The sequence below is a fragment of the Ochotona princeps genome, chromosome 24 (genome assembly GCF_030435755.1).
Source record: "Ochotona princeps isolate mOchPri1 chromosome 24, mOchPri1.hap1, whole genome shotgun sequence".
Lineage (NCBI taxonomy): Eukaryota > Metazoa > Chordata > Mammalia > Lagomorpha > Ochotonidae > Ochotona > Ochotona princeps.
Window position 1 is genome coordinate 35832029 of NC_080855.1, and position 11253 is coordinate 35843281.

Sequence of the window (11253 nt, forward strand, 5' to 3'; positions counted from 1 at the left end):
GCAGTAGTATCAGTATCGTTTGTTTAAGAAGCAATATGCTCACAGCAGCACTTGGCCTACCTCCTTGAGCTCTTCATGCTTTCCTCACCTTTACTTAGTCATCCCAGCCTGGCCTTATGAAGGCCATCCTCTGGTCAACCTCCAGATAGGGCATGCACTGTGTAATGTCCCTCCTTTGCTTCAGTCCCTGCAATAGCTGACATCACCCACAGTTATATTTTGAATGCATTCAGCATTGCAAGACCACACTTGATCTGTCCAATGACTTACTAGTGTTGTTTCAGTCCACCTAGCCATGTGCAGACCATATTTGAAGCAAATGGCATCTTTTGCTTCCTTTCAAGTTACCCAGAAGTTATAAGCAGATGTTTCCTTGCATGTGTTGGGTTTCGCCAGGCCATAGTGACCCAGTGCATGTACAACACAGTGGATTCCTAGCTACATCTAAGGAGTCGACCATGGCATCCTCTCCCTAGGAAATCTTATCAACTACCTCAGTATATAGATGGAGAGAGGGCCCCACTTGCAAACAATCACAGTTCCAACAGAAAATTCAGTGACTGTCAATCCATGTAACTGAAAGATTAGAGTGTATGACAAAGTAATCCCCTACCCACAGAGCCTGCATCCCTTTGGGGTACCTGTTTGAGTTCAGCTATTCCACATCCAATCCATCTCCTTGCTAATGCACCTGGGAAGGCAGCAGAAGATGGTTCAAGTTTACAGGCCCTTGCAACCATGGAGGTAAACTATTTGAAGCTTGTGGCTATGGAGCTTCATCTGCCTCAATCCCAGCTGTTGCAGCCATTTGGAGAGGGAAGCAGACAACGGAAGGTCTCTATTTCACCTTCTAATTCTACCTTTTAACTAAAAAATTAAAAATACCCAAGCCTGAGTGCACAGAAATATGAGAAAGAAAAGATTACACAGGGAAACGACTCTTAGAAATACACAGGCAATAAGGAAGCAGTCAAAATACAGGCCAGGCTCTGAATCTTGGGTTTTTATACGAAAAACACAGCACTGGGACTGTCAGAAACAGACCCGAATTCTGCAGGACTCTCCACGATGCCCCTGCGCTTAGTAGGCACAATGTGACATGTCTCATACTTGTAAGCATTTGCATCAGAGATTAGAAAATCTATACAGGTGAAATTCACACACCATAAATCAAACATTTTAGGGGCTAGCATTGTGGTGTAAGAGATTAAGTCACTATTTATAATACTGGCTTCCCACAGAAACACCTGTTCAACTTCTGTTGCTACATTTCTGAACAAGCACCCCAGTAAAACACCTGAAAAATACGACCCATGTGCTTAGGTCCATGATACACAGATGGGAAACCTGGATGGAATTTCAGGTTCCTGGATTTGGCCAAAGTCCTGGATGCTGAGGTCATTTGGGAAGGGAAAATGGTACATAAACTTTCTCTCTCTCCCTCTCTCCCTCTCTCTTTCTCACTCCCCTAACTCCATACTTCAAATAAAAAAAAAAGCTCACAATTTTGAATTAACCATAAAAGTAACAACCACTGGAGCTTATAAACCTCACATTTTTGGACAACCAAACTCTCCAAGAGAAAATCCTGTTCCACTAAATGCTTTCCTCGCGTTCCTTCTCTCACCTCCTGGAAAGAAATACTGTGTGCTCTGTTCTGATAAGTAGGCCCATTCTGGACAGTTCACATGAAGATCAGAGAACATGTGGACTAAGATGGCGTAATATGTCAACAGTCATGCGTATGAATCATAATAATGGTTACATGGTGTTACAGATTATGTATATATCATTTATTTTCCTACTCATTAATTTATGAATATTTCAGGTGTCCTAACTTTTGACTGTTTCAGAATTGATTGAGGTGAGCCTGAGCATGTATTTTACAGTTTGACTTTTCCATTCTCTTCAGAATATCACCAAATATAGCATTCCTGGATTACATGGTAACTCTAGGCCTAATCATTTGAGGAAATAAAAACTATTTCCACATCAGTTGCTCTTCTTTACATTGTCACAGGCAAAAATGGACACCATTCAGATCAGATCAGCTCTGGATGCTGCAGTCACTAGGGAACAAACCAGTGCATGCAATTCTGTGTCTGAGAATCAAGATGATAGAATAGGATAAGAAAAGATTTAAACAGATGGTGAAATATTAGAAAGAAACAGGGAGGGCACATTTCAGGAAATAAGAGAAGACAGACTGATGGTAGAGAGGTACCTGGAGACTGAATGACAGCAGAAAGCAACAGAGACAATGATGTGCTCATATAGTGATCAGATACCCTAGCAGCAGCCAGTGAAAGGCAATCTGAACTTCATGGGCAGCCAGAGCTTCACCAGCAACAAAGTTCCACCCAATCTTATTCTGGAGAGATCCCTGATCTAATAGCCATCAGATGCAGAACTCCACCTGTGGCACAACAGGCAACATTTTGTACACAATGGGAAAAGCTATGAGAGTTGCAAAGACAACATTAAGCTGTGCATACATTTAGCTGGGAGGGAATACATTGATCTCTGTGCATTGCACTGATTCCACATCAAAAATAACACCGACTTTAACATCTTATGTTCAAACAAGACCAGCACCAACAACAGCCTAGTTCTTTATGACACCTTGTGACTCCCTATTCCTGGGACATACCCCAAGTGGAAGTGGGAGAAAGGTTGTATAGACAATGGTGCAGCATGAACAGGGGATCATAGAAGGTAGAGTGGTGAGCCTGGAGTGAGGGCTACAGAGACCATGGTGGAAATCTAACATGAACCCAGATGTGAAACTCACTGGAGGGAGTGGTGCAAGTGACAGGAAACAAAGAAACATAAATCAATTGCAATAAGTGAAACTGAACTTTAGAACAATGAGTGAAACAGCTTAGAATCCTGCCCGAAAAGGAGAAAAATCTGCTAACCAAAATTAAAATGACCAAAAAAAAAATATGAAACAAAGGCACAACAAATGTTATTGAAGACTCCCCTACAAAGTGGACAAAGCATTTGCCAAACTCAGAGGTAACTGAGAGGTACATTGAGAAAAATGGGGAAAACAGAATTCAGAAAACTCATTACAAAGTTTATCAAGAAGGAAAAGAATATAAAGGAGTTCAAACAATTAAAGGAGTATATCACACATGAAATAGAAACACTGAAACTAAATCAGGCAGAATTATTGAAGATGAAAGATGCAATAGAGCAAATTAAAGATTCACTGGAAATTCTCAATAATAAAATGAAGGATTCAGAACAAGAAATCTTATATTTGGAACTATCTTTTTCACAATTGGGAAACAATCAAAAACCTGGAATTAAAGCTGGATCACACTAAAAATTATTCAGAGTTAAAACACACTACTAAAAGGCCAAATCGTCCAGCCGGTCTGTTTGATTTGCATAGGAGAAGGGAAAGAGCAGCAGATCTCAGGTGGGCAGTGCAGAAACAGAATATATTTCACAGCCCAGTCAGCCTTCTAGAGCAGAATTAGGCACCATTTTGTTTAAGGAGGCAAGGGCCATGCACAGTACTGCTCATGCATTGAGCTGTGTGTGAACTCATTTCTGATGCAGTGAACTGCAACAACATGACATCCTATAGGTTTCATCCAAGATAGGTTGAAGTATACCACAGACATGATAGCCAGCAGATCAAAAACACTACTAATGGCAGAACAGGTGCCATTTCTTGCAGGGTGACAAAGAACGTAAGAATGCAGGGGACAGCAATGAATTGTGCATGCACTGAACTTGGCAAGAAATCACTGAGTCCAGTGCATTGCACTGGTCCCACAAAATAATACCATCTATGGCATTATACAGGTCAAAATAGGTCCGTGTGGCACTCAGACCAAATGGCCAACAGGTTCTAGCAAGATCAGCATCACCAACAACCTCTTTATATAGGACACCATTTGTCTTCATAATCCCGGGACTTGCTCCACCTGGGAGTGGAAGGCAGGTTGTTCAGACAAATTTTGCAGCCTCAGCACTGTATCCCAGGAGGGAAGGAGACTGGTGAGCCAGGAGCTAGGGCTACAGAGACCATGGTGGAAATCTAACAAAAGAGTCCAGACCAGGAACTTGCTGGAGGTAGTGGCACAAGTGACTGCAAACAAAGAACCCAAGCACAATAAGTAAAATTGAACTGTAGACTTGTGGATGGAAGAGCTTAGAACCCTGCCCCAAGGAGAAGAATCTGCAAAGCAGAAGTACAATGACCAAAAGAAAAGAAGAGACAGAGGCACAATGAATGTTACTGAAGACTTCCTTGCCAAGGAGCAAAAGTTTCTGCCAACTTCAGAGTTAACTGAGGAATACATCAAGAAAACGGGGTATACATAATTCAAAACACTTGTTATAAAACTTCCTATCAACAACAAGAAGCACGTAAACCAGGCATTCAAGTAATTTAAGGGATATTTCACACTGGAAATGAATAAAATGAAAGTTGATTTATTAGAAAGGAAGAATAGTGTGGAGCAAATTTAAAGTACAGTGGAGGGCCCTGCAGCGTGGCCTAGCGGCTGAAGTCCTTGTCTTGAACGTCCTGGGATCCCATATGGGCGCCGGTTCTAATCCTGGCAGCTCCACTTCCCATCCAGCTCCCTGCTTGTGGCCTGGGAAAGCAGTCGAGGATGGCCCAATGCATTGGGACCCTGAACCCGCGTGGGAGACCCAGAAGAGGTTCCTGGTTCCCGGCATCAGATCGGCGCTCAGCAGCCCATTGCAGCTCACTTGGGGAATGAATCATCGGACGGAAGATCTTCCTCTCTATCTCTCCTCCTCTCTTTATATCTGACTTTGTAATAAAAATAAATCTTAAAAAAGAAAAAAGTACAGTGGAGAGTCACCAATATAGAATGAAGAAGGCAGAAGAAAGAATGTCAAAATTAGAAGATATTTCCTTTCACTAGGGGGAAATAAACAACAACAACAACAACAATAACAAAACCGGAAGCAGAGCTGGATCAGGCAAAAAAAAAAAAAAAAAAAAAAAAAAAAAAAAACTGTTCAAGAATTGAAAGACACTACTAAAAGACCAAATACAAAAGTAAGGGATTCACATAAGGTGCAGAAACAGAAGCTGAGTTTACAAATATATTTAATGATATAATAAGGGAAAATTTCCCAAGTCTAGAGGAAGGATTGGGAAACAATATCCAGAAGGGGTACAGAACTCCAACATGGTTGACCAAAAGCGATATTCATCAAGACACATGATAATCAAGCTCTCTTCAATTGAACATAAGGAAAAGAACCTTAAATGTGCACGTAAAAAAATCAACTCACATATAAAGGATTGACAAGTAAACTCACAGACCTCTCACAGGTAGCTCAACAGGCAAGAAGAGAATGGAGCAACATAGTCCAGATTCTACAAACAAAAAAATTGTCAGCCCAGGATAACGTATCCAGCAAAGCTTTTTGTGTTTGAAAATGAAATACAATTATTTTTTAATTAATTTTTGATCATCTTACTTAGTTGATTAGGGTACAAAGGGTCAAGGGCTACAGGGTGAAAGTGGGTAATACCATTGTTTCCACACTAATATTATCATTTTTCCCTGTATCTGGGGTTAGGGGAGAAATAAATGGAAAAGCCCCACCCAACCTCCCATCCATCCCAGATCCCCAACAGGCAGTGCACTCCGAGGGTCCTGCTCAAGCAGGTTTGATAGATCATCGGTTCTAGATTGCTGCCAATCTCATCATTTCAATCACAATGAAACCTACTCAGAGATCACTGGCTGACAGTCTCTCCATGGTTGGGGTTCTAAGATCAGCAGTTCAGTTGGAGGGATCTCCAAAGAAACTTCATCTGAGATGATCCCTGGCCTGATCTGATTCTTGCGCAAGTTTGCTAGTACAGAGTCCGACACCATTCGTCACACCAATCAGCTTATGCACATGCTGGTTGTTGTGATTGCTGGGTCCGTTCTGTTTCCAGCCCTGTCTCCCTCGTGAACCAACAGGTGTTGTAGTCCATCCTGATCCTGCTCACTTTATATTCAGTCCTCACGCAAATCAGTTGGAGCTACAGCCCAGTTGGGGTGACTCCCCATAACTGCCACCAGTTCTGCCCCCTACCCTGGTTCCCATGCTTGCCAGTATGTACTGCAGGCTTGTCCAGTCTGTCCAACATCCCATTTAGCTATCTCACATATCAATGGGCATTGAAGCCTCGTTCAACACAACAAACCTACTATCCAGCCCATACATCTACTACCAGGTGCATTTCTGTCTAGCCACCCTGGCCCCTGTCCTGGTTTTTGTGCTGTCCAGTGAGCATGGTAAACCAAGAGGGAGGTGCCCACTATTTCCCTCCTAGGCCACTCCCACACCCAGATTGTGCACTCTCCAGGTGGTTCTGGCATTTGACTTAACAGAATTAGCTCCCAGTGCCAGCCTCAGCCAGCTAATGCTGTGGCTAAGCCCAACCAACACTTATCCACTATAATTAATGTTATAGCCCTGCCTAATGTGACCAGTCTGAAGATCCATCATTGTGTCAGGTAATAGAATATCCTGCTAGACAAGCCCCAACCCTTAGCTTTTGCATGAACTCGTGCTCAGTGGTCAGCATTATTCAGTGATTACAAGTTCTTCAAAGGAAGAGTAACTGTCATTGGGAATCTTTATTCAATACTCAGATCCCAGAAGCACAGTGGGATCAAACTGGAGCTAACTAAGCAGTGATTCAAAGAACCAAAATACCAGAGCTCCCCAGCCGGATGGCCAGCAGACAGAGCCTGGTGCCAAATGGTGCACTGGCCACCTGGATACAGCTCACCACGTGCTCATGGTGGCTGGAGTCGGCATCTGAGCAAGACACCCCATCCTGAGGCCCATCAGCAGCTGGGAAGCTGCTGGAAGTTTAAACCCCCAGGCCCAAGGTCGAGCCCCTCCCCAATCCCATTCACCACTTAATGAGGGCAGTGGGTGGGCCCCGGACCTACCCAGTCACAGAGAATTACCCCCTCAGTGTACTCACCTCAAAGGAAGCAACCCCTGAACAGAAGCAGGCCCAGGAACAGCTCACCATGTGCACATGGTGGCTGGAGTCGGGATTTGAGTAAGATGCCCCATCCTGAGGCCCACCAGCAGCCAGGAAGCTGCTGGAAGTTTAAACCCCTGAATGTGCTTCTGAATGGCAACTTCCAGAAGAAGCAGCATGGGTCTTCCAGTGTCAAAATTCTTCCACTTGGGTCATTAACTTCACATTTCATTGGTGTTACTAGCAGATCTCCTGGAAACCCTTTTTGTCACTCCTTGGCCAATGCACTTTGAGCCCACTGTGATGAAATCAAACCTGTTCAGCAACCACCATAAGCAAGGATGTAAATCCTCACTCAATGAGCCAAGTACTCCATGTCCAAAAAGAAGTTCAGCGCCCAAACCATTTTCAGCTACCATTGAACACAACTACTCTGGCAGAACATATGGCTGCATGTGCATGTGACACTTAGGGAATTCAGTGTGCTTCTGAATGGCAACTTTCAGAAGGAGCAGCACAATCTTCCAGTGCGAAAAATCTTGCCTTTGACTGATTAACTTATCATTTCATCAGTGTCACTAGCAGATATCTGGGAAAGACTGCTTGGTCATTTCTCGGCCAATGCACCTTGAGCCCAGGATGATGAAATCAAGCATGCTGAGCAGCCACACTAAGCAAGGATGTACATCCTGACTCAACAAGCTAACAACTCACATCCAGAGAGAAGTACAGTGCCCAAGCCATTTTCTGCAACCACTGAAAACATCTGTTCTGGCAGCACATATGCCTGAATGTGCATGTGACACATAATAAACTGAGTTCGCTTCTTAATGACAAATTCCCAAAGGAGCAACACAGGGATTTGTCACTGTCCCACAGTGATGAACTTGGTGCACGGAGCAGATAAAAAAACGCATGAACCCAGACTGATGGTCAAAGCTGAAGTTTATTAGTGGCATCAGAGTTTATACACTGAGGGTCATATAGGATAAGGGTGGAGGTATTGAGCTTAGCAACAAAACCCATGAACTGTTTCTGTACTCTTGTTTGGAACTCCTTTTGTCTTGTATATTCCACCAAGTGTTCTCATACACATGCTGTCCACTCAACTGTTCTTATACAAATGATATCCAATCAGGTATGCAAACGGTAGCCATTTGGTTGTCCTCCTGCAAATGTTACCCAATCAACTGTAATCCTGTGCTCCCTGACCTTCTAGGGCCACATTGTTCTGCTACATAACGCAGCTAGGATGTTGCCTTAGCTCCCCAACTGGGCCTATTCCCAGCCTTAGATCATGTGAAGGCCAGTGGTTGCTCTGACTCAGCTTGGCAGAGCCCCCCACTTGTCCTGGCCCCTTAGATGCTGTGGCTTAGCATCCCTGTCTCATGCAGACCAGTAGGTGCAAGGACCTACTTGGCAAGACCTGTGCTCCAACCTGATTTCTGTTGTTTCTTGTGAGTTAAGGTTTGTTCGGCCCTGCCCATTCTGGCCCCTTCCAGTGGCAGCCTTGCCCACCCCATACCCTGTTTTAGGAGGCACATTCAGGTGCTGCTGCCTTGACCTGCCCTGACTCTTGTGGTTTCCCTTACCTGTGAGTGATGGCAGGTGACATGGTAACACCTAGCTTAGTCCATCGCAACCCCGGCTTTAGAGCTAACCAGGGAAACTTGTATTTCCACAGGTTTAGGCCCACACAATCCCACAGAGTCTACCCCAGACCAAGTTCTCTCACATGCTGGATAGTGTCTTGACCCTGCCAAATGTGACCACTCCACCACCAAGCCAGGTAATAGTACCCAACACTGCTAAGGAGGCCCCCATTCTCAGCTTTGGTGTGGGCTGGTGAGTAGTGAACAGGGATGTTCTATGCTACCAGCCCATCTCTGGATTCTTAAATGGGCTGGAGAATCTGTCTAACCCAAATTATCTTCTGAATACTTCCCTCCAAACCACTGGGTCTCAGTTGCCTCGCATGCTTGAAACTTTCATGAACCTATCACTGCGAATTACCCAAAATTCATTACTCACCTACACTAAAACAGGCCTTAGTAATGGCTGACCCCAGGAAGCAACTAGATATCTTAAAAACCCAAAGTTCACCACTGGGCAGCCAGCAGGCAAAGGGACAGCCCCCACAGGTGCCACATTGCAGGGAGCTGCACTTGCCCCCAACCCCAAGGCCCGAACCCCTCCCAAACTCGCCCAGCCAAAAGATCTTAGTGGGAGGGCAGAGCTAGGAATTTTAACCCAGTTCCCAAGTTCCCTCATGCGGGCTTACCCTGAGGGAAGAGCTCTCTTGGGTCCTGGGGGAGGCCGAGGACTCGTTCACTGCCTTTCAGCAGTGTCTTTGGCGTGAGTCCCCAGCTTTGGGTCCGACCCGGCAGGGGCATCCCCTACCATGAAATACAATTCTTCCACAGTAAAGAAAACTTACAAGACTATGCCTCTTTCAAACCTCGCCTATAAATGATTAAGGTTTTCTCTTCACAGAGAAAAGGAATAGCACCCAGCAAAACCAAATACAAATGTGAAGAACATCTCAGTAAAATATCAACAGAATACTAAATCAGTGAACAATCCATTGCTAGTATGACAGAATCAAATTATCACCTATGTGTATTAACCCTGAATGTAAATGACTTAAACTCATTAATCAATGTCATAGATTAGTAGAGTAAATTTAAAAACAAATCAATCTATTTGTTGCTTACAAGAGACACATTTCACCAACAAAGATCAGCAGAAACTTTATCTCATGGATTTAGATTTTTTTGTTAATTTTGTCTCATCAGAAGACTTTTTTTCTGATTGAATTATTCAATACTCGTATGTCATACAGTGGAATAATTTTCTTCAAGGAGGTTCTTGATTTTCGTTTTTGTTTCTTCAATGACACATTAGTCATTTAGTAACATGTTATTTAGCTTCATGGTGTTGTTAATTTCTTTTTTTTTCTGTTATTGATTTTGTTTTGTGACTTTTCATTTAACGGGATGTATAGAAACTATGCAATGGAGACTATCATATCCAGTGACGGGGATACAATGCAGTATGCTTCTCTACTTCCAAAGTTGAACTCTCACTGAAATTGTTTACTATATCTTGACAATAGGATGTTGGACTCTCTGCCATTGTCTTGCCTGCAATGATGTACATATGATTGTGCATGAAGAACTCTGCTCTAGTAATGATATACATTAACTCAGTGAGAGGGAGGGAGTTGGGTAGGGGATAAGGAACATCCCAGAGCCTATGGAACTGTATCATACAATGATAATAATTAAAAAAAAGAAGTAAAAAAAAAAAAGAAAGATGTATCTAGACACATTTAAAAAAAGATGTGGATAGAAATGCTGCTAAGATCTTTGTACACACCTTTGACAAGAACCAGGGCCAATATTTGGCAGGCTCCTGCACAAGAAGCTGTGGGAATAGCACTGGGGTGGTGCTGGCTTCAAGGTGGTGTGTTCAATGCTGTGAGCATGGACAACTGCCTGCACAACCTGAAGCTCATGCCTTGGGGCTGGCTGCCCCAAGCCAAGGAGACATCCAGCAAGTAGAGGCAGCAGAGCTTGTTTTGGCTCCTGATTCAAAAGTTTGCTACAGATCCTATAGAAGAGCAGTTCCCCATCCTGAGCATAACTTTGCACTACAATGCCAACAGGAATGTGGTGGAGGAAGAGGAGAACTCGTTCAACTACTAGGAGCGGCACTATCTGATCTTCACGGTGATTGAGAAACAGCTCCAGGAGTTTAAATTTCTATGGGTGCTACCAATGACCCACTACTATGAGTCCCATTGCAAGCAGAAGGACTGGCCCTCCCACAGGAAGGGCTGTCAGGAGCAAAATTGCAGCTGCCTGCAGGAGCTGGAACCCGAGCAATGACTGGGCTGTGGGGCTACTTTTGGTGTGCCATGAGACTGGAGCCTGGACTGAAGGCACAGATGAAGCATGTGCCAGTCCAGATGCAGGGTTTGGGTACCCCCTGATGCCCTCATTATTTATATGTTAATATGTTTGCAAATACATGTGCAGTTTTTTGGGGGGGGCACGCAGAGGGAAGAGCAGAAGTGACAAATAGAATACTTTACTGAGATCCTCAGATGGCACAGGGCCAGGCATAATTAATTAATTAATTAATTAATTCCCTTTATTCCTTCCTGTTTCTGAGGGAAGCGGGAGATGAAGGGAGAAGTCACACCCAGCCTCCCAGCCATCACAGGGTCTCTGATTGGGGGTAGGCTCTGAGGACAC

At 43.9% G+C, this 11253-nt stretch overlaps 1 pseudogene; it reads left to right on the forward strand.

Annotated features, from left to right (window-relative positions):
- The first annotated feature begins 738 nt into the window (after positions 1 to 738).
- Positions 739 to 10884, forward strand: LOC131483176 (zinc finger MYND domain-containing protein 19-like; annotated as a pseudogene).
- Positions 10885 to 11253: the final 369 nt, after the last annotated feature.